Source organism: Maylandia zebra, linkage group LG20 (genome assembly GCF_041146795.1).
Source record: "Maylandia zebra isolate NMK-2024a linkage group LG20, Mzebra_GT3a, whole genome shotgun sequence".
NCBI classification, from domain to species: Eukaryota; Metazoa; Chordata; class Actinopteri; order Cichliformes; family Cichlidae; genus Maylandia; species Maylandia zebra.
Window position 1 is genome coordinate 32,868,250 of NC_135186.1, and position 24,127 is coordinate 32,892,376.

Genomic DNA, 24,127 nt, shown 5'->3' on the forward strand with positions numbered 1-24,127 from the left:
TGTTAGGATCCATAAAACAGGATATCTAACCAGATGGCTGGCATCACCTTGTTCTCCAGTAACACGAATGTTGGAATGTTGGAGTTTTGCATATTAAACACATATGTAGGACTGCTTTCTTGCATTTGTGCAATATCTCTAAATTAGAAATATCCTGCCTCAGAGTGATGCTGAAAAACTAGTTCATTCATTTATTACTTCTAGGCTGGACTAGAAGAATTCAAGCTGTCCTAAAAACTCCTTGAAAAGCCTTCAGTTGATCCTAAATGCTGCAGCAACATCACTGACAGGGACTAAGAGAAAGTGTGTATTTTTCGCAAACTGGCGAACTCTCCTCTTATATCCAGAATTTTACAACTGTCACGGGCCACCGGGGCAGACCATGTGGAGTGAGTGGAGGACCCAAGAGCAAACAGAGGTGAGGACACAAAAACCGGACTTAACAGAAGGCGAGCCTTTATTTAGGGCCGAAAACTTAAGGAACAAGGCAGCAAAGCAACTGAGGGAAAACCTGAACATAGACTGGGAAAACTATGGCTAAACAAAGTACAAACTAGGACTAGTTAAGGCTGGGAAACTATGACAAGGGGTAGGGGAGATAACACAGACGACGCGACACAGACTGTAAGAAACACAGAGACTAAATACACATGAGGGATGATCAGGGGAAGTGGCCACACATGGGAACGCAGCTGACACACATGAACTTAACGACAGGACAGGAGGAGTGAGCTGAATACACAGACAGTGAATGCAGGCCTTCAAAGTAAAACAGGAAACATGAGACATGAACCGGGGAGACGTAGTACAGGGGGAGGTGACATAACTGACAGCATGAACTTGACAGTACAAGACACACAGACATAAACACACGAAGGGCAAGGGAGACGTAATGCAAGGGTGACATAATTACAAAAAGGGCTGGACTACCTTAAAGAACCTAAGCAAACAATAAACATCAAAATAGGTTAAGCATAACACACTGGGTCACACGACCCAGGACCATGACAACAACGTCCTGAATAATCAGGCCCCATCTTATCTTAAAGATGTTACAGTACCATATCACCTGAATAGAGTACTTCACTATCGGTAGCTTTCAGGCCCCTTTCAGGCCCCTCTGTTATGGAATAAACTCCAAGTTTGGGTTCAGGTGACAGACACCCTCTCTGCTTTTAAGAGCATGTTCAAAACTTCACTTTTTGATAAAGCATATAGCTAAGGCTGGATCAGGCGACCGTGAATCCTCTCTGAAGCTTGATTTAGATTACTGCGGGACATCTTAATCCTAACTTACATCATAACCAGAAACTCATTTTCTCATTGTGCAGTGGGTCAACCTAACTTGTAGTTACATTTCTTATAAAGTAGATTTCCAGCAGAAACATAATTCACACATGAGTGACGGTGCAAGAGGCATAAGTTGCTGGAGGGTTCCCATGATGCATAGTGTTTCTTCCCCTCACCCCCAACCAGTCACAGAGGATAGCTGACTAGCTGAGCTTGATTCTGCTGGAAGTTTCTTCCCATTAAAAGGGAATTTTTGCTCATAGGGGGTTCTCTGATTGTTGGGGGTTCCTCTGTATTATGGCAGGGGATTTACCCCCTTGAACCCACTGTTATTGTGATTTGATGCAAAAGCATGAGACAAAAAATGATCTCACCTAAGTAAATAATTACACTGTACCTGTAAAGGTTGTAAATTAGACAATGGATACAATAAAAGTATGAAGACATCAGAACTCAGACGAAGATCTGGGCACAGATAAAGACATGCTCAACAGAAGAATTTTATCAGCGGCTTACTTTAACAGAAGTAGTGAGCTCTGTACTTTGACCGCTTTCATAGATTCAAGGTTTGTCTGCTGGAGAATGATGAATTATGAAGAAATTGTTGGCTCACATGAGCAGAAATACTTATGTAAACAGAAGGAAATCCTCGTGCGCACAAACTGTTATTGCAGCATGAATTCCTAACATCCGAAACTGAACTGTTCAAAGGACAAAAACTATTTCTCCTTCAGTCTATTTTTTTTTCACAGATACCATCCCCCTCACTGTTACGGTTTTTGTTTTTACTGCCTGCCCCCATGTCTTTGTTTTACTCTCTTCCCCCTCATCTCGGTTAGTGTTTACACAGTAGCATGTGTCTTCCTTGAACTGGCTATTGTGTTTGGCTGCATCTGTACGAATGAGTTCTTCAGATGAGCAGTTTAGCACACATTCAGAAGGCTTTGTCACTGCTTACCACTCCTGTGCAATCGGTTGTTTAACTCCTGCACATTTTAGCCTTAGATGTCCTGCAGTACCTGTCCTTCATTATCCATGCTTGCACAAGGATGAAGGCCTTTGCTTTGTTCCAGAAAACAGTCAAGAGTTCGGGAATGATGAATCAGTCGAGTCTATGTTAGCGGTGGGACAGACCCAGACTGTCTCCAAATAATTATTTCCTCTTCTCTTACATTTTAAATGAGTTGCTTTATTCTTGGTTGTTCTTCCTGCCTTTGTTGCTGTTTCCCACCAACAACTTTGTCACATCAATTACATTTACCTCACATGACATCAGAGCTGGAGGTGACAACACTTGGGCACATTTCAGTGGTAAAGTTGGAAAAGAAAGGAAAAACAGGTTATGTTTCTCTCCTTGACAAGCTAGACCAATTCATGCATTGCCAGAAATACAGCACGATGCTTGTTTTTCTGCTCTTTGAAACATTGCTGCAGCACGTTCATGGATAGAACCTGGTCAAACATCTGCCACCTCCATCTTGGATTGCAAAGTTAGGGTTGGTGGAGCTGACTTCACTTTACAGAGCAGAAGTTGAACTTAAGGAAGTTGAAAATTTTGACTGGGAAATTCTGACTTCTGGAACAGAACATTATTACTCACCTAGTAAACAGCCGTGATCCTTTTTGTACCAACAGTTTCCTGCTGATACTTTGAATCTTTTTTGGCTGACCTACTGCTCGTGTCCTACTGCTTTTTATCAAATCCCTGTGGATTTTGGACTGTTTGGACACTCGTCTGCCCCCCTTTGTCACCTTGTTAGCTATGGGGCTCTTTATCTCTGTGACCCCACACAGTTAATTTAAACTGTTATTGTGGACTTTTGTCACAAGCTTTGCCGCTTTCCTGTTGTTTAGTTAACCCCTGATTCAACATGGTACATTACAGGTTCTTATTTCAGATATTCCTTTACCAAGAAAGATTTCCACAACAATTTGAATTACCATCATAACCACTCCATGAGTGCTGATGGAATGAATAAGAAGTAAATGGTATTTAACTAAGCTGCTGCAAAGAAACAGAAACTAGAAATTAGCAGGGTAGTGAATGAATGCACATCACCAGCTTTTTCACCTCATTAGAAATCTGGTGTTTATCCTGTAGCTACAGATACAGTGTCCTGCTTATTAGAAAATCACTGTTTTGTGATACCATGTTGATTCAGGCTGCAAGTTTGGGGCTATTGTGTAGTAACCCATTTTACCACAATCTTTACCTAAACCTAAACATCGAGTTACCAAAAACAGCCAAAGTTCAGAAACACAAAGATCCCATGGGATGCAAACCAGTTTGGCAAACTTGAAACTGAAGTTTAGAGAAATCTGTCCTCTAAACTTCTAATGTGGTTTTTGTAAGCCTCTTACCTCTCTGCTGGTTGTGGCCATCAGTCGGAAAACTGGCACCAAAGGACACCTTGCTCTTAATGGGGAGATGCTGGAGGTATGTAACCCAAAAACATTTGTTTATGAGTTTGGACAGGAGTCATTCTGCAGTTCTCAGTCTGAGCCTGTGTCATAATTTGCAGACGTTTCTATCTGTCCAAACTAAAAACGCTCCCGGAGTTTTCAATCTAAAACTGATTCTTGATTTTAGGGATTGAAAAACATCAGAGTATTGGGCTTTTTAGACGACGAATGAGTGGATAGACATGACCTTAGTAAGATCTTTTAGTATTTGGGCATTTGTGTTGTGTTCATTGCTGAAGTTGTTTCCTTTGGACTGACACAGTGGTGGAGTGGTTAGCACTGGTGCCTCACAGCAAGAAGGCATTTGTGTGGCATTTACATGTTCTATCCATGCCTGGAGATATTCTGGTATCCTCCCACTGTGCTAGGACGTGTAGTTTACATGTACCTTGCTTCTCACGTGTCAGCTGGTTCCAACGCCCTGCTGGTGACCCTGAATTGGATTTTTTTTTTTTTGGAAGGATGATTATTTTTGTAAGCTTTTGTAGCTATTCGTTATTGCCAATGCCTTTTTTTCTTTTCCTTTTTTTGTATCATAAGTGGGTTCAATCAGCCAATCAGTCCACCTCCCACTTGCAGTATGAGCTTGTTATTTAACACAAGTCTTTCCCCAAGTACATATTTATGTTTATTTGCTTGCAGTGTATTTTTCGTTTTTCTTTTATTTAACGTTTTCATTGTGTATTTTCTTAGTTCATGATTTTTTCTCTCAGTTCATTTGTGTTCCTTGTTTTTAGTTTAGTTCTAACCTTGTGTGATCCTTTGCTGGACCAGGCTCCTCCTCACTGGTTTGTTCACCTATACGACTGCCTCCACGTTTATGACTTAAGCTTCGGATTAAGGATTTGGATCACAGGCAGCTAGGCAAGCAGTCATAGCCATATTCATTGTACTGGACTGGACCTGATATATACTTTACTTTAAACTCCTTCCTCTTCTCCATCTCTCACGCTTCCAAACTCAGCTTTGCCACAGTCGGACTCTTTCTCTTCCTCATTAGCAGAAGCTGAATGAATATGATGAATATTCCAATTAAGGGCTGTCATATTACGGTGCCAAAAGCATCCTCACATGCAGTCAGCTGGAAGCATTTGACAGAGGACGGTGATGGCCGCGGTAACTAAACAAATGCCCATTGTACATGAGTGACAATCTCATCTCTTCCCCAGCGCAGTGCTTTCATGAGAGCGCTGGAGAACAGAGTGTAGTAGGGGTACATACAGTTGCATTCACTGTTGCAGGGTCAGTGGGCATGTGATCTCTTTTTTCAGTGGAGGATGAGGAAGGAATGTTAATCCGATGAACTGTACATTAGCTTCACTGTGGGAATGTAAAGCAGGAGCTGCAGAGGAAAGGTACAGGTTCGATAAATAAATGAGCACTTAAAGAAATGCGACAGAAACTTCCTATTTAGAAATTCCTGGATTGCAGTACTGAGCGTATCACTATCAAACATTACATCCTTTGTGCCTTTGATCTTCTTGTGATTACATTAATATCTATCAGTAATAATACAGAAAAGGAACAGAGTACATATTGCAAAGGAGTTTGCCTCCTGCTTATCTTACTGCAGCTGTAATACCTTCAAATCTGATTTGATTACTAAGCGCTGTGTCTTTGAACAACACACCCGTCATGTCCTCAGGTCATTTCAGGGGTTCTCAGTTTGGGCAACAATCGTCTGAGTGGAGAAGAATGGGAGGGAGCATGATTGCAACACATGATATTTTAATTGTGTGTATGCAGTAAAAATATGATATTGTATAATGCATTAGAATAAAATGTCAAATGAAACACACGCACCCGCACGCGCGCACACACACACACACACACACGTCTTTTGAAATATGAAATTTTCCAAGAATCGGTCAGTGCCAGAGGAGTGCTCAGTCAGCATTTTTTGAGGCTGCATGTGTGTCATTGTATATAATGACATTTTATCCAAACACAGAGAAGTACTATGAATATGTATATACTGTATATTTGTTAGTACCTCCTGAAACGCTAAAATGCGCCTCTACTATTTGGTTCTAGAGAGACGGCTCATACCAACAGGTTTACGCAAACTCTTCTTTTTTTCAGCAAAGAGAAATAGATATTTTATTTCAGCATCTGTAATATAATAAGGTAATGCAATACATGCATTATAATATTATGTAATTCTGTCATTTTTACCTGTGGCTTTACCTCTCATTTATTTTATTCTAAATCATAAAAATGTTCAAATATATATTAATGATAAACAGCTAATGACTGTGTGTGCATCTGTGTGTGTAGCAGCTGAAGCATATATGGCAAGCTTTTAACACTAAGTGCTGAGTATGTATTTCAGATCAGTAATTCAGGGTGTCCTACGTGCCTCTGTTGTATTGTGGCCTGTTTTGACCTGATCAGAGGCCGTGCGAGCTACCTGAGCCTGGAGTGAACAGCATGCTCTTTGGTGCCACCTGTTCATTCATACATGCTTCATGCTACTGACTTGCTGATAAACACATGCTGTGGAATAGAATAGAATAGAATAGAATAGAATAGAATAGAATAACACAGAGAAAACCCAAAAACACATATGACCCTCTATGAGCAACCGCTTTGGCAACAGTAAGAAGGAAAAACTCCCTTTTAATAAGAAGAAACCTTCGGCACAGACATCTGCCGAGACCAGTTGGAGTGAGGGGAGGAAGACAGGACAAAAACACACTGTGGAAGAGAGCCTAAGATTAATAGCATCTATTAAGTAAATACAGTCATGTATGAGCAAAGAGTCAGCAAACGCTCCTTGAATTTTTACAATCAGATTGGATTGGCTTCTAGAAGGACTTTGAGTGAAATCTAAACTCAGTTATTTGAGACCACTACAGAACATACCAAAGAGTCTCATTACATATCTTCTTTTTTTGGCTTCTTGCTTTAAGATTCACAGTAGCTGCTCATCTGCCTCCATCTCATCCTATTACTAGCATCCTCTTCTGTCACACCAACCCTTTGTATGTCCTCCATTAATACATCCACTAATCTTTGTGGTCCTTTCTTTTCCCTTCTCTCTCAGACCTCCTAACATGTCTTCCCCCTTTCCTCTCTTCCTTTGTCTTTGGTTTATGTTTCCTGAAAAATGATAATTTACTGTCTTTTACTGGATTAAAGTCCCTAAAGACTCTCTATTGCAAAAATAAGTACAAGAACCAGCCTAGCAAAGACTCCAATCCAGCCCTTCTCGATAAATGAGGAGTACTTACATTTAGGGCTTTTAACTGGATTTTCATAAATTTTACAGCTTGTCCTACTGATAGACTTTCACCACAGACATTCACGCTACACTAAAGCAATGTAGTAACTGAAAAACAATTAAACTGGAGAAAAGTCTCAGTTTTTTTCAGTTTTTTACTGTCTAGAACAGAAATGTATTTATTTATTTACAATGTAAACAGTAAATTAAACACATTTTCTGTGAATTCTGCTGTATGATTACAGGACAGTCTGGGCAATGAGCTGCTAGAAGCTTTTCAGTAATTTTACTTTTTATCATTTAATTGCACCACTTTTTCTAATTATAAGATAAGATAAGATAAGATAAGATAAGATAAGATAACCTTTATTAGTCCCACACGTGGGAAATTTGTTTTGTCACAGCAGGAAGTGGACAGTGCAAAAGTTATGAGGCAAAAATTAGAATACAATAAGAATAAATACAGTACACAGCTGTACAGAATAGAATAAAATACTATATACAGTAGAATAAAATAAAATAAATATACAATAAGATAAAAATAGAATACAAATACAAATGCTATATACAACTGAGTAAAAATACAACGATGACAGAAAGGATTATTGCACTTAGTATTATTGCATATGTATGAATGTGTGTGCTTGATCAGTTAAAGTCTTTATTATGGAGTCTGACAGCAGTGGGGAGGAAAGACCTGCGAAATCTCTCCGTCCCACACCGTGGGTGCCGCAGTCTCCCACTGAAGGAGCTGCTCAGTGCTGTCACAGTCTGCTGCATGGGGTGGGAGATGTTGTCCAACAGGGATGACAGCTTAGCCGCCATTCTCCTGTCACTCACCACCTCCACTGGGTCCAGAGGGCATCCTAGAACAGAGCTGGCCCTTCGGATCACCCTGTTCAGTCTCTTCCTGTCCCCAGCAGAGATGCTGCCGCCCCAGCAGACCACGCCATAAAAGATAGCAGAAGCCACCACAGAGTCATAGAAGGTCTTCAGGAGTGGGCCCTCCACTCCAAACGACCTGAGTCTCCGCAGCAGGTACAGCCTGCTCTGCCCTTTCCTGTAGAGGGCGTCTGAGTTATGAGTCCAGTCCAGTCTGTTGTTCAGATGAACACCAAGGTACCTGTAGCTGTCCACAGCCTCAATGTCCATACCTTGGATGTTCAGTGGTTGCAGTGGAGAATGCTTGTGCCTGCAGAAGTCTACCACCAGTTCCTTGGTTTTACTGGCGTTGATCTGGAGGTAGTTCTGCTGGCACCAGTCCACAAAGTCTTGGGTCAGACCTCTGTACTCCTTGTCGTCCCCATCAGTGATGAGGCCGACTATTGCAGAGTCATCAGAGAACTTCTGCAGGAAGCACTGGGTGGAATTGTGGGAGAAGTCTGCAGTGTAGATGGTGAAGAGGAACGGAGCCAGAACCGTTCCCTGTGGGGCCCCCGTACTGCAGACGACCCTGTCCGACACACAGCCCTGAGTCCTCACATACTGTGGTCGGTCGGTGAGGTAGTCCAGGATCCAGGTAGTGAGGTGATGGTCCACTCCAGAGTTCTCCAGCTTGTCCTTTAGAACCGAGGGAAGAATGGTGTTGAAGGCACTGGAGAAATCAAAGAACATGATTCTCACAGTGCTTCCAGCGGTCTCCAGGTGAGCGAGGGAACGATGTAGGAGGTGAATGGCGGCATCATCCGCTCCAATGCCAGGCTGGTAGGCAAACTGAAGTGGGTCCAGTGATGAGCTTATTAGGCGCCGAAGCTGAGCCAGGACCAACCGCTCCAGGGTCTTCATCAGGTGGGATGTCAGAGCCACCGGCCTGTAGCTGTTGAGGTCCTTGGGGCGTGAAGTCTTTGGCACTGGTACAACACAGGAGGTTTTCCAGAGCTGTGGGACTCTTCCCAACCTCAGGCTCAGGTTGAAGAGGTGCTCCATCACCCCACACAGTTGGTCTGCGCAGGACCTGACGACCCTCGAGCTGATGCCATCTGGACCCGCTGCCTTCTTGCCATTAATCCTCCTCAGTTCCCTCCTAACCTGGGTGGTTGAGAGAGACAGGCTGGAGCCTTGTGTTGAGTGTGTATTGGATGCTGCAGTTGGGGGTGGGGGGGAGTGAGCAGGGTGAATAGAGGAGGTGTGAAGTGTCTGAGGTGGAACAGCAGCAGTGGGGGTGGGTGAGTCTGCAGCCGATGTTGCAGACTGCCTCATGGTTGAATCAAATCTGTTGAAGAAATGATTCAGTTCATTTGCCCATCTCACATCCCTCCCAGGCAGAGAGTTCTGCTGTTTGTGGCCCGAGATGGTTCTGAGGCCTCTCCAGACTTCACCAACGTTGTTTTGTTGAAGCTGGTTCTCCATCTTCTGCCTGTAGCTCTCCTTCCCATTCCTTATCAGTCCCCTCAACTCTCTCTGCACCCTTTTCAACTCCTCTTTGTCTCTGGATTTGAAGGCCCTCCTCTTCTGCTTGAGGACGGTTTTAATTTCTGGGGTAATCCAAGGTTTGTTGTTGGAGAAACACCGTACAGTCCTGGTAGGTACAGTGTTATCCACACAGAAGTTTATATAGTCAGTAATGCATGTAGTAAGGCTGTCGATGTCCTCTCCGTGGTCATCACAAATCACCTCCCACACAGTCGACTCAAAACAATCCTTAAGAGCCTCCTCGCTCTCCTCTGACCATCTCTGTACTGTGCGGGTGGCTGGTGGCTCCCTGCGCACTAAGGGCTCATACACAGGGACAAGGTGCACCAGGTTGTGATCAGATCTGCCCAGGGGAGGGAGAGGTGATGAACTGTATGCCTCTTCTGCATTGGCATACAGTAAGTCCAGTGTTTTATTGACTCTGGTTGGGCAGGTCACATACTGGGTGAAGGTGGGCAGTGTGGAGTCCAGTGAGGCATGATTGAAGTCCCCTGATATTATGAGAAGGGCTCTCGGTGATTGTGTTTGCAGTCTGCTGACCACAGAGTGGAGAGAGTCACAGGCTGCATCCGCGTTGGCCGAGGGGGGGACCTACGCTGTTATCGTGATAACATGCGAGAACTCCTGGGGCAGGTAGAACGGACGCATGCTAACGGCTAATTATGAGGGTTAAATGCGCAGTTACACTTCTTTACACTGACACAAACGACAAGTTTCACCAGTCCAGTCCAGTTAAGATCAAAGTGTGGCCCATTACGTAAAGTCAGTTTGACATTCATGCTCTATTGAATTTAAGCTAGATTTAATTTTGACTTGGGGTTGAAGCATAGGTAGATACTGGCATGTCTGAGTAATATAAATTGTACTGTTAGAGACAGCCTGCTGGATATTGCAGTGTTTCTGCTAATCAATATGGTTTTAGGATATGAGGTGATGGATATAAAAAGTATTTAGGCTGCTACTCGAGACAAAGATCTCAAGCATCTCTCAATATTTCAAACCTAAACCAAATAAAACTGTAAGTAAATAGAGGCTCAGTAGAGTGACTCCATTTGGTTTCCATTCATTTCTTCTGTAAAATTAGGCGCTTAAAGCACGTAGTGTGACGTGTTAGACTTCATCTTTACAAAGCAACGTCCGTTCTCCGTTGAAGTCACATATGGTTCCCGCTAGGCCCCGCCTCATAGTCGCACGTGCACGTTTTCAGCTTCCCCTTACTGCGACTCAGAGATTCTTTCACATGCGCATGCGCTACGGTTATAACGCCATCACCATCCCGTAACTCCTCTCAGTCTGAGGTCTGTGGTACCCGGAGGTGGTACCGTAGCAACGTGTCGCTGTACTCCACAACAAAAGGGACACCGGGGGCCACTCGAGCTCAACCGAGCTTCCAGCGGACGCAGCCGAAGAACCTTCCGCGGTGAGTGAGCGGGACCGAGAATCCCAACGTGGCGCGTTGAGGCAAAAGATCCGCTTTTTATAGTTTTAAATCACAATTTGGGCTCAACGGCTAAAGCTGCATTAAATTAGCTTGCTCTGCTTCTCGGTTAGCCGCCTCATGTGTGAGCCACTTTCATCCCACCTAGTTCCGCTGTCGTTGTTTAGTCCGTTTACTACGACAAGGCGCACATGATTGAAGCTAAGTGGCCTTATAGGACGCTCTGAAGCGACGTGGTTTCATTTACCGTGGCGTGATGCTGACTTGCCGCTATTTTTACATCCACATGTGAAGGCAATGTGGATGTTTAAAAAAAAAAAAATTTTTGTGGCACAAACACGTGAAGGGCCTCACATCTCATCTGCTGGAGAGGTTTGTCGAAGCCGCATAAAAAAGGAATTTTAGTGGTTTCTGTGACTTTACCAGAACAGTCAAACAGAAAGTCAGTGTGATGTCAATTTTGTCATTTTCCATCTCATTGTGTTGACTGAGAGTCCTCTCCCTCGTGTCCTATTGTGGTTTTCCACGGACGTTTCACTCTTCTAGTGATTTCACCCCTTCCCCCTGGGACCTTTGGGTCCCTAGCGTGCCCCCATCCACCCACAGGTCCAGTTCACTTAATTCGGTTGGCACGTCCCCACAAAGTGTTTTTCCTGGCTTAAAATGGAGCTCTTGACTAGGCATGATTAGTCTGTATTGTTTTAAGGAAATGAGTTTCTGTTATCATGCCAGTCATTTGATAAGCAAAATGTATTTTATTACTTTGGAAAGTGAGTGAAGAGTTCAGAAAGTGAACAAAATCTCTTGACTATTGTCTGTTTGGGGGGGAGATGCCACAATTTCCAGAGACACCATGCCAGTGCCAAGGCTGAAACTTCTTCCACTGCCTCTTATTCGAAAATGTCAGCACCATCGTCCCACCCATGTCAGTGACTATTAAAAGTCACCGCTGCAAGAAATTCAGAAGTGATTCCCAGATTCAGCCTGCATATCCTGACCACTGTGGTCATTTCCCCATGGAAAACTACTCTTAAATTTTCTGTGTAGTGCTCGTAGGTGGTGTAAAACTTGGATACAGATGATGTGCCATCACAGAAATGGTTTCTGAAGTCATGTTATATAGCATGGACCCAAGCTTTTTTTTTTTTTTTTTTTGCTTTTTTTTTCTGCCATCCACATCTTAGTGTTTTGAAACTGGATGTGATGAGCAAGAGAGTCTGTCTGGGAACAGTACATTTGTTGGCTAACAGCCAGTGATGGACAAATCTAAACCAGTGAACATACTCTGGATAATCCTAGTTTCTAACTCTTAATGTCTTAATGTTTTATTCTGTATGACCTGAAACTTGCGACTGAGTCCATAAAATGACCAGTAAAGAGTTCAGAAGTCAGATTAAAAGGGCTCAAAAAAGTTCTTATGCATAACAGTAGTCTTTTAGCAGTCACAAGTGTTGCTCCATGCTAGCAATTAAACAGAAGTCAGGTTTGAGAAATTGCCCTATTTTCTTCACATTTTCAACCGAAAGCTACGTCGAGCTTTTGTGGTCAATGGCTTCATCTGGCCCAGTGTAATAAGAATTGGATTATTAGTTACTAGATTTGATATTACTGGCTGATAACACTGTTTCCAAGCATCCAAATATGATAAAGTCTCTGTTTTTGGTGTCGTGTTAGTTTGTTTCTGCATTTCAAAAAGCTCAGTCCAGTTCTCAGATTACACAGAAAGCAATGATGCAACAGCTTGAAAATATGTGAGCAGAGGGGAGAAAAAGAATCAAATCATCCCTGTTGTTTAAAAAGCTCTAATGGCAACATAGAAATTGCATCTTAGGTGTGATTTCCAGTATGTTGCATCTGACTGCAGGCGAACGTGTTATCTCACTCAATGAGTTTCACATGCTGACCCTCTCAGGGTCACGGGTGAATGGAAAGATCGCATGACAGCCACACGCAAAGGGATCCCATGCAACCCTTATTGTCCCCAAACAGCCAGAACTGTTTATTAATAGGTGTGTAACCAGGGCATGTTCTCAAGCTGTGGTGCATAAAATGAGTGATTGCTGTGTCATTTTCCACTTGCGGTGACAAGGTGACCCCTACAAGGATAAACACTGCACTGGATTTATGTTTCTTTGTAGCTATTGAGTGCTGGTGGCTGTCCTCTGAACTCTGGCCTCCCTAGTGGACTGACAGTTAAACAGCTGAACATCTCCCCCTGGGTTTCAGGAAAACACAATTTGTAGCTGACAGAAGTTATTGAAACAGGTTTTTTTTTTTTTGGTTTTTTTAAGTCCCTTCTATATTTTGAAAGGAAGATGTCTTAAAGTTGAAATCTGAGTGTCTGCTCATATTTAACATTTAAACTTCCTGTAAGTACTATCCACACTAGTCAGAATGATTATTTACTGTGAATAATTGTCACAGTACTAGATTAAAATTTCTCACAGAAATATATCCACCATTGGAGGAGAAAGTGTAGATACTACATAGACTTTTCAGCTTTTTTATTTTTTTATTTTTTTATTTTATTTTATTTTTTTTTAAGCACATTTACCAGGTACCTACCTGCTGTTCGTATGTTTTGTTTCAGCTGACAGGGAGAGTGGCCTTAAGAAGGTCTGTAAATGGATGTACATTCCAGGTTTATTTTGTAAACAACAGTCCCTATTTCAATGGAAATCAAGAACATGGGTACGCTTTAGGGCGGGGCTAGCAAAGTTGTTACTCTACAATTGTGCACTTTTGTTACTTCCAGTTTCAAAACACCAAGGTGTTAACATCCCATTGTGAAGGGCCTCGGCTTGAGGTTTCACAACAGGAGTTCACTAACCATATTACCATTTATACAAAGCCTACGAGCTAAAATGGCTAGTTTCAGACTGAGTGGCTGCACCAAGGCACAGTTTAAGATAAATAAGGATTACTTTGAATTGTGCAGTTATTTTTAATAGAGGCACAAGAATAAAATATGGAGCTTGAAACCAGCAGAACAGGTCCTGCTTAAACTTGTTTCCTGATTAGACTTAATAATAGTGACATACTGTTCTCCTTGTGCAACTGGAAATGAGCCCAGTAGGTACATTTGAAATCAAATTAATGTGGTTAAAAGTTCGTTGCCAAAATGCACCATGGGTGTCACAGATTCCCCTCTTCAACTATGTACGCAAGCCCACAGCTTTAACCGGACATTTCATAAGCCCAAAGTTAATCATTTGCACTAAATATTAAACTAACACTTTGCTCCAGCTGTGAGTTCTCTTATCTGTGGGGGGCCAAAAATGATACTAAATTTGACTTTGTGGACCCGGAGCTCAAATATATCTTCCCACTGAACACCTTATTAAAACAAGTTCACTTGTTCACTTTCTTTCTTGGTTGTATTCCTGTTTAAAAACACACATAGCATTTATTGAAAGATTTCCAGGTCTTCCCAGTGTGGTTTTTGTGTTACAGACATGTTCTAGCACTCAGGTATTGCCGGTAAGGTGAGCACGTAGTCAGCAGTACTTCATTATTAAATCTTTGTTGCAGGTAATCTTTATTGTTAGGACTGATCAATTCTGAGGATATGACAGCCAAATTTCAAAAACTGCAACACTCAAGTGCATCTTTGTCTTTGTGATTGTTGGCAGGTATCCAGTGTGTTAATACCAAGTCCAAGTCCAAGTTCCAAGTTCAACTTTATTGTCACTTCAACCATATACAGTTTAAAAATACACAGTGAGGCGAAACAACGTTCCTCCAGAAACCAAGGTGCTACAAGACAAGTTAGTGCAAAAAAAATAATAATATATAATATATCTAGTAATAATATTGTGCAAAAGAGCATTTACAGGTTGGTGTGTGCGATGGTTTGGTGGTGTAGGTCAGTGTGTTTGCACTTTGTGTTGGTTAGTCAGTCCAGTCTCAATGTTTTGAGGTATTTGAGTTAAGCTGAGTGATAATGTTAGTGTATGTGTGTGTGTGCGTGTTTATCAGTCAGTCCCTTTTTGCTGAGGAGACGGATGGCTTGAAGTCGGCTTGAAGTAACCAACCAGAAGTCGTTGGTTACAGACTGCATTGTTTTGGTTGGAGAAGACACCCAGTATCTATCACCTGAATCAACCTGGGTTGGTTTAGGCGGATCTTTTGGAGCAATAGATAGTAAATGTAGTGTGGTACTCTCATTTATAGCTTTGAGCTATTTTACACTGGCACCACAGCTCTCAACCTTATAGACATTAACCAGAGCAGCAGGACGTGAGAACAGAAATCTCTTAATTTGTCAGGTTGGACTTTAAATAGTCTTGACCATGTCATCTCCCCCATAGAATAGAATAGAATGCCTTTATTGTCACTATACAGTTGTACAATGAGATACAGAGTCTGTGTAATTAGTCCATATGAAAGTTGAGCAGGTAATTGTATAGGGAATTCACACCGGATCGTCTTCCTGTTCCCTTAACCCAAGCAGCACCACATGATGGAGGGGACAAACTGTTTTCATGTGGTGAAAGGCAAGTCTGCCTGCCTGCACGTGACAAGTTCTCCACATGTTAGAAACCACAAGTTTGACAATGTCCTCAAGTGATTCTCCTGACATGGACATAGTTCATGCGTGCAAATGACTTATGTAAAGCAAGTGGGATAATATTTTAAAAAGGTGTCACAGTGACTACATAAATGCAGTGGAAAGGTCCAGTTTAGTGACTGCAGGTCAGGTGTGTCAGGTAACCTGTCAGTCACAGCAGCCACACCCGTAATTCCCTTATCCAAATGGATGAATTATTAATTCACCCCAATTAATGATAAGCGATTAAGTGATCAGATGGGAGGGAAAACATTTTCCCTCCATCTAATAATCCAAATCTGTAATTTTGGCCTTTCAGCTTGTTTGAATAAATAAAAAGTCCTGTTTAAATATTTAAAACTTGGCCTTAGAAAAAATCCATATTTTATTTTCTCCAATAAACGGGTCAGTTAAGCAGATACTCCACAACAAAGAGGAATCCTGTAATGCGAGTATCTGAATGCTATAGTAGTATTTGACACTGGTCATGGTTTGAGTACGTGCATTTACACCTGCACGAGCTTTACGTGAGCATCGCTGGACTCCAGGCTAGAACATTTGCGTGTGGCAGCTGATTGTCCTCGATCAGGCCTACGTGCATGCAAGAGTATAAGGATTTATGTGTACGTGAGTTTCTGAAATGCACAATGGGGCCACATTAACAGCAGTGGGGTTTAAGTGCTAATCACTGCAAGCTGGTAAACATCACACTGCAGTTATTTTGACTAGTAATATTGTTTGGTGTAATGATCAGAAAAATGGGTTCAGTTGGTTTATATAAAAACAAGTCTTAACTGAAAAGATCATCTTGTGTCATCTAAAGTAATTTTTCTGCTGTTCCAAGATATTAAAATCCAATCGAAAGTGAGAGTTCAAAACTTACGTTGTCTTATGTTCAGTCATGGGGTTAAGGAAGTCCTGAGTCATCATGATGCTGTAAAATTGCACACTCACTCCTCCCTGGTTAACCCTCTTCTCTCTCTTCCTTCCCTTGCTTCCTGTCACCAGTTTTCAGTGAGTGGCTGCAGTATCTTGTCTTTCATTTGGGAAATTAAGTAGGCCTGGTATTTTTAATCTCAGTGCTGATAGTGTTTGTCCTGCAGTCGAACCCTCTAAAGGTTGGTCATTAATCTCAGTACAAGGGCACATTGTATAAATCCAGCCTCAGTTTGATTTATTGTCAGACTTTTGTAACCTTTCACTTGCTGTACCCACTTATTTATTCTCAGTCTGTTGGATTTCAGGTAACCCCATCCCCTCTACACTCTGAGAGAAGCGTTGTTAGTGGGGATGAATGGCCTCATTGATGGTTCCTTCAGGACCTGTCCTGCTTTACTGGCGCACACAAACACCTAACCGGGCTTCAGCACAGCTCAGTAGGACCTCAGGGGAAAAGGTAGCATTATTCCGTTCCCACTGGTGAAGCCTGTTTCACAGTAACAGCAGTCCGTAAACTTCACATCTCACTTCTTTCTGTCTGGGTGACATGATATCTGATGCTGGTTTGGTCTGTGACGTATAAAAACGAATGTTTCTAACCGGTGCTGCACATGTAGTTGGGTTTTTGCAATACATGAAGTGAGAATTTGTTTTTGTAGCAAGCCTCTTATTCGCACACTGCACATTTGCACTTGTGCTGTAGGGCAGCAGAGGTACACAGAAGTGCAAACCAAACGTTTCAATGCCCACCTGTATTCATATCTGCAGAAACACGTCTGGAATGCTTACAAAAACAAATAAACAAAAAAAACCCAGTTTTGCTTAGGAATAAGATCCACTGGCATAACCTTCATCCATGTCATTGTCAGATAATTCTACACAATCCAACAAACAATCTTGTGTCCTCCAATTCAGGTCCAGGAATCTTTTGAAGTGGATAAAACTGGAAAAAAAGAGAAATCTCTTCTTTCTGAAGGGATTTTTGGTTTCCAGGTACCCTTAAACAAACTTGGAGCCATCATAAGATGGGTAGCTCTCACAGTAACTTCTCCAGGCAGCTTTAGGTCTTTATTTTTTACTCAAGGCCTTTGATGTGCACTACTATGTAGTAGCTTTTTCTTTTTTCTAACTGATTTTTGTGTGTAGTCCTTTTTGGTTGACAGAACATCCCACGGTACAGTGTACTTGTTTTCTGGGAATCTTTCAGTAAGAGCATGCAAGATTCACCTCGAGCAGCTTTTTTTGATTCATGTATGGGAAGCGCATCTGTAACTGGAAGGTCGCCGGTTCGATCCCCGGGCTCTCTGTCCTGGTTGTTGTGTCCTTGGGCAAGACACTTTACCCTACTGCCTACTGGGGGCCGATATGGCAGCCTCGCTTCTATCAGTCTGCCCCAATCAAGCTGTGGCTACAACCGTAGCTTGCCTCCACCAGTGTGTGAATGCGAGAGTGAATGAATAGTGGCATTGTAAAGCGCTTTGGGTGCCTTGAAAAGCGCTATATAAATCCAATCTGTTGTTATTATTATTATACTATACTATAGGGCTGCACGATTAATCGTTAGAAAATCGCGATCTCGATTCATACTTATGTGCGATCTCATTTCCAAATGACAACAATTATAAAAAAAGAACAAAAAAAGACGACGACGATTGTACCGCATTTTGATCCGGGACGTAATCTGCATGAAATCAAGCGCTCACTCTTCCTGCTCAACAAATGACAAGGGCGGAGCCTTATACCACGTGATACAGAAGCTGTGCTGTGTGATGCTAAAATTAGCAGGGAAAAAACAACGGAGAGCACGTCAGGGATGACGAGAAAGTGACAGGAGAAAATCCGTCCCGGTCAACCACCCAAACATCAATAACGGGAACCTTATACAGCGCTTCCCTATACCCGTCGAACTCCCGCAGGCACAAAGAAATTACGGAGGCTATCACTTATCACCTGACCAAAGATATGGCTCCCATCAACACTGTGCAAAACGAGGGATTTAGGAGAATGATCAACACCCTAGACAAACGCTACACAGTGCCGCCCCGCAACTATTGTTGCACTACCTGCTCTATACACGCAGCGTCGAGCAACGGTGGAGACGGAATTTCAAGCAGTACAACATTTTACGGCAACAACAAAACGTGAGACATTTGTTGTTTTTATGTTTATTTATTGTTTTTATGTTCAGTCTCAACTGTTACGAAGTTGATGTGCAGTTAATAAGTGCAATAAATATTTATACTGGAAAGGAAAATCGTGAGAGAATCGTGATCTCAATTCTAAGCCAAAAAATCGTGATTCTCATTTTATGCAAACCGTGCAGCCCTACTATACTATACTACTAATGAAAAAGGGGTAGTTTAAAAAACACGTTCTTTTTAGTTTCCTGTCAGGAAGTTTACACCCATATCAAACACTCTGAAGACACAGAGCAGTAATGAGGTTGATTACTACAATTAAGGCTAGTAACAGTCAAGGCTATTTGTATATGATACGAACAAAGTTTGTAATGGGGCAACTGTTTTGCATGGACCAAATTATTCAAAGTTTGCTTAGCTTGCTGTTGGTCTACAGAGCATCACTGTTCAGAAAATGTCACATTTCCTGGAGAAATTGAAAGTAATGTGTCTTAGTCTTGGTATGGTTAGTATGGTGCTAAAATGGGATCCAGTATGCAGAAAGAAACATTATATGTTGTTATAAGCTGTTCCCTTTCCAAGTGTAATTGAGAAGCTGGCGTGTTCAAGCCAGATCTGGCCTCTGATGACCTTTCTGTCCCAAGTACATAAGGTAACCCACGGTCACGCAAGGCTATGTACAGTACAAAGAACAAAATACAGATTAACTTGCTTTAAAAAGCTTCTTTTTATTAGCTTCAGTTACCAAAGACTGAATTGCAGATATTGCTCTCCTTATCTGCGACATCTTTCATTCATGCTTGAAGGCATTAAAAAAGGGAACATGGCTTATTGTAACATCCTGTGTTTTGATCTGTTTTTCCAGTTATCAAATTGCAGCTGTGCAACTATTTCACTTTGTTTCCATGAATAGAAAAATCAACGCATTGTGTAAGTATTGATTTACTCATAGGTATAATAAAGATTCACAGATCCCGATCAGTTTTAAGACCCTGACTTTTGGCATCTGTCAGTGTTTTAATGACATTTCAGCGTTAAATGAACTCTACTGGATTTTAATTCATAAGCGAGAGGGAAGGAAATATGTACTTAAAAAGAGGCTAGTCTTCCAAGAACTCATTATGTTTAAGTGTAGTAAAACCTTCCCAACAAGTGTAAAGGAACATGGTGAGTGAGCGGCAGAAAGGAAGCGCGGCGTCTGTGGAGCTTTTCATCAGATGTCATCTTGACCACAGTTGGTGGTTAAGTCCATTTCAAACATCCATCAAACTGCTGACCCTTTCCTTTTAGCTTTCTTTGCGATGTTTGCTCTCGGTCTAGCAGTTAGTGTCACATTTTCCTGTAAATGATGAGGATCATAAATGAGCCTGATGGGACTATTTCATCAGCCTCAAATAGAAACATCCACAAGTTGGAGTGAAGAGGAAACTCTGGGTGGTGGGGGACACTTAAAATGCACACAGTGCAGTTTGATTTGTCAGTAATAAAGGAAGATTGGGTGCAGTGTCATCACATTCCTCCTCAGCACAGGAAGGCAGTGGTACAGTGCAAGTGTTTGCACAAGCATGTGAGAACTCTGCATGGTGAGGTCACTGAAAGTGGACTTGGGTAACAACTCCTTGAGCAACATGAAGACCTGACTGCTGTTGCCAGGCTTACTTTGTGGCCCCTGGATGACTTACAGTTGGCTTTCTTGAAGGTCATGATACATTAAAGGCCAGAGCCAAAGTATCTGAGCTACTGACATTTAGTTGGCCTAATCTGGACCTCCTTCAAAATTGCACCAGTGGTAAGATCGTTTGTTAGGTAACATTAAGCCACTGGGCTGAGTGCTGAGTGAGTGACGTGGTGACGTGACGACGGAGAGGAATGTTTTCTAATGAATAAATACAAGTACACGGAGATACTCTGAAATTATTCGTGTGTGTGTGTGTGTGTGTGTGTGTGTGTGTGTGTGTGTGTCAAAGTCTACGACAGAAGATCCGACCAGGCATGCAGTGTAGACCAGCCAGCTTGGAGTAAATGTTATTTAATGGCCATTAGGGTTCATGTTGAGGTCTCAGCTGTGTGTGTTTGGCAGCTCTGTAGTTGTTAATGTGAGGAGTCTGAAACCGTCAGAACAGGCATGTAAAGAGGAAGTAGAACTGCCTTGTTTGCTCTTCACCGTTTAACAAGCCTGTCTCAGTAATTGCTTTTAAAATTGTCAGAAACTTCCCATAATTAGCTGTAAATCCACTGATGTTTTTGCAACATTGCTTCAACCCTTGTGGCCTAAATATTGAGAGAACTGAACTGTCTTGGTACATCATGACTCAGTCTAGAGTCCCGCTGAGTTTCAGAAACTCCCATGTGTCTGCATAATGGCGCACGTGGAGGTCATGTCTAGCCATATAATATCTCAAAAGGTCACATTATTTTTATGCAGGTAAAACTGGATGGAGATGACCTCAGTGTCATCCCTTCCTTTTCAGGAATGGTGACACATGCTCATTGCACAGACCACTTTTAGTATGAGTAGTAACACAATAGGTCTGTTAAACCCATATGATGAAATACACCGCGAGTTGGCACTCTGCAAAGTGCAGACCAACTGGGATGTGGTAAGCTCTCTCAACCTACCTGCTGGTCTTCCTCCTGGGTGCTTGAATACTTGAAATGGTGCTGAAGCATACTTGCTATACACGCTCGCAACCAGCTCGCGTGTTTATTCATAAGCGCAGGGTTCTCGCCAGTGGACTTGAAGCCCAGCTGGAACTTGAATACCTGCAGCAAAATCTTTTCCTATAAGCAATGACTTTGCATAGAAGGCCTGCTGTATTTCAAAGGCAGTGGGCCCAATTATCTGTCATAAGTGCACTTCATAGGTAGCAAAACAAAATTCAACTTTATTTACACAATAGCAGTCTCTTCCTAATTTCCTTAGGAATTAATGAAGTATTCTGATTCAAGGTGATTTATATTGTAAGATGGACCTTACAATAATACAGAGAAAAGCCAAACAATTAAATGTGTTTTGAGCCAGCACTTGGTGACAGTGGGAAGGAAAAACTTTTTTTTTTTTAAAACAGGAAGAAATCTTGTACTGCAGAGTAGGGCTGCCACGATTAGTCGACTAGTCACGATTACGTCGACTATCAAAATCGTCGACGACTGATTTAATAGTCGACGCCTCGTTTGAAGCTTTGTAAGATCCCAAAAGACGCAGGAATGAGTAGCAGGATTTAAGAGTGTAATAACGGACTGAAACAGAAGATGGCAGCACTGCATGTACAAGGATGCCAGCTGCCGTTAAACCCCGAAGAAGAAGAAGCAGCTGTGTCCCAGAATTCATAGCGCAGCCCAGCTCAGTTTCCAACAATGGCGGCAGCTAGTTAGTTTTAATATTACTCTTATTACTCTTTCTGGGTCACAAAATAAACGTTTAACATATTTTCAGGCGAGAATGTAGCTGTGTAAACCTCAAATATCTGCTCAGTTTATCAAGACACCACATATTTTCAAAAGCGCTCCGACGTTTTCGGAGACGTCTGTTACCCACTAGCTCGATAGCTAGCCGGGGGCAAGGCTCACTAGAGCCGTGAGAACACCGGACTCTGGGCAAATCGTTTTCAAACCCACCGCCGTCTTTCGCTACTCAGGTTAAACATGATATATGAGTCACTTAGATAACTTAAAAATGTTATTGTTCGGCTTTTTTTTTAGTATTTTATTTGTTCCTGAGTAAATCGGTTTGGCTGAGATTAAAGTTTTTACACAGCTGAATAAATGTCAAGCAGACGGCTGATTATCAGAAGTGTGAGATGCTCGAGAGTTTACTCCGGTGTCCTGTTATATTTTAGATAGCAAGGAGTTTATTAAACCTCACCGAAACAATCTGCAGATTTCATTAAAATGTAATAAACTATCATCTTGTCTTTATTTTTAGTTAGCACCTTAAACACTTAAAGCTGTAAGCTAATGATAGTTATATAAGAGCAGATGCTGCTGGTGCAATAAGTTGTACGTCCAATGGATGCATGATCTGATTAGTCGACTAATCGCAAAAATAATCGGTGACTAGTCGACTATCAAAATAATCGTTTGTGGCAGCCCTACTGCAGAGCTCTGTTACATTTGCGTAGTTGGCTAATTACTAGCCTATTGCTGTTAAATGTTGTCAGTCGTTAAAGTGGCTCTAAAGCAGTTGAATTTTGAAGAACAAAGACTGAGTCACATTACTATGATGCAGGCTGATAATTGTCTTTTATTCACTCTGTGTGCTGAATGTGAACAAGGTTCTCACCGGCTTTCTCTCTTGATGGGAATTGTCGTACGTCTGCTCCTTTCAATTTTATCAACTCCCTCAACCACAGGTTGTACTAGTTGGAGTAGTGAGGGTGAATTGCCACTAGCTGCCACTTTCCCATATGACAGCAGCAGCTCTTGGTACATTGTAATTAGGTTAGAGCAGGGGTAGGCAACTCCAGGCCTCGAGTGCCGGTGTCCTGCAGGTTTTAGATTGCACCCTGGGTTAACACACCTGAATCAAATGATTAGTTCATTACCAGGCCTCTGGAGAGCTTCAAGAAATGCTGAGGCGTCACTTAGCCCTTTAAATCAGCTGTGATGGATCATGGACAAATCTAAAACCTCCAGGACACTGGCACTCGAGGCCTGGAGTTGCCTACCCCTGGGTTAGAGGAAAGTAATGGCAACATGAACACTGAAGTGAGTAGGTTTACCCATAAATTGGTACATCTTTACCCAGGGCCTTTTGTGAATCCCAGCCCGATTTTTATGGAAATGATCTGGCTCATAAGCTCCAAAATGACAAAACCCGACTTTTATAAAAAATACAAGTTAAAATCTAGGAATAAATTGCAGTGAAAGTAACAGTTAGGAGTGATTCAATATGCCTTAATCAGTCCTTCATAGGGTCTGAACTCTGAGCTTATGGAGCCTTAGACTACCAATACAAGAGGCATGAACTTTAGGACAAGATTTAGGCTACGTTCATACTGCAGGTCTTAATGCTCAATTCCAATTTTTTGATCAAATCTGATTCTTTCTTTTTTTTCTTCTTTTTTTTGTCTGCTTGTTCACTCTACAAATAAAATGCAACAGCAAACGCGCTCTAGTGTGAACCCTCAAAGCGGCCGCATGCGCAAAAGAAGACGTCACACACAACGCGCTCTGTTTAGACCCAGACCAAACAGCATTGTTTGACTGATGGACCTTGGAGAAACTGAAAGCTCATTATAAAAGCCAAATAAGCAAAAAAAAAAAGCAAAACAACCAGATTCAGGGCTTTAATACTTCAGTCTGTGGTCTTAGATTTGATTAACAATCAGAGCTGCAAGCAGTCATGTTCGTGTGTATGTATGTGTTGTGGTGAACATGTGTTCAAAGTTCAAATGACACGAGTCTGTGCTTTAAATTTGGCTGATGCAGTCTTTAGCCTAGTAACTTAGTTCCCTTCTGTCCAACACAGGCAGAGGTAATGGCTGCACAAGTTTCAGCATGTGAGAGAAGAGTGAACAGTGAGAGCTGTGGGGATGTGCTGTGAGCATGGGGCTGGGTTAACCAGTCACTCTACATCTGTAATGATTGGTGGAGCATGGTTGTTTACAACATGATCAAGGCTAAATGCTGTGTTGGAGAACTTCACTCCTGGCTGTTCATTTCTTACTGAAAGA

At 42.1% G+C, this 24,127-nt stretch overlaps 1 protein-coding gene across 1 annotated transcript in view; it reads left to right on the forward strand.

Moving 5' to 3' along the window:
* The first annotated feature begins 10,625 nt into the window (after positions 1 to 10,625).
* Positions 10,626 to 24,127, forward strand: part of LOC101488045 (monocarboxylate transporter 1) — a 28,418-nt gene continuing 14,916 nt past the window's right edge. Inside the window, exon 1 of the mRNA XM_004560242.5 lies at positions 10,626 to 10,808. The gene's annotated coding sequence lies outside the window, so the exon portion shown is untranslated. The remainder of the gene's footprint in view (positions 10,809 to 24,127) is intronic.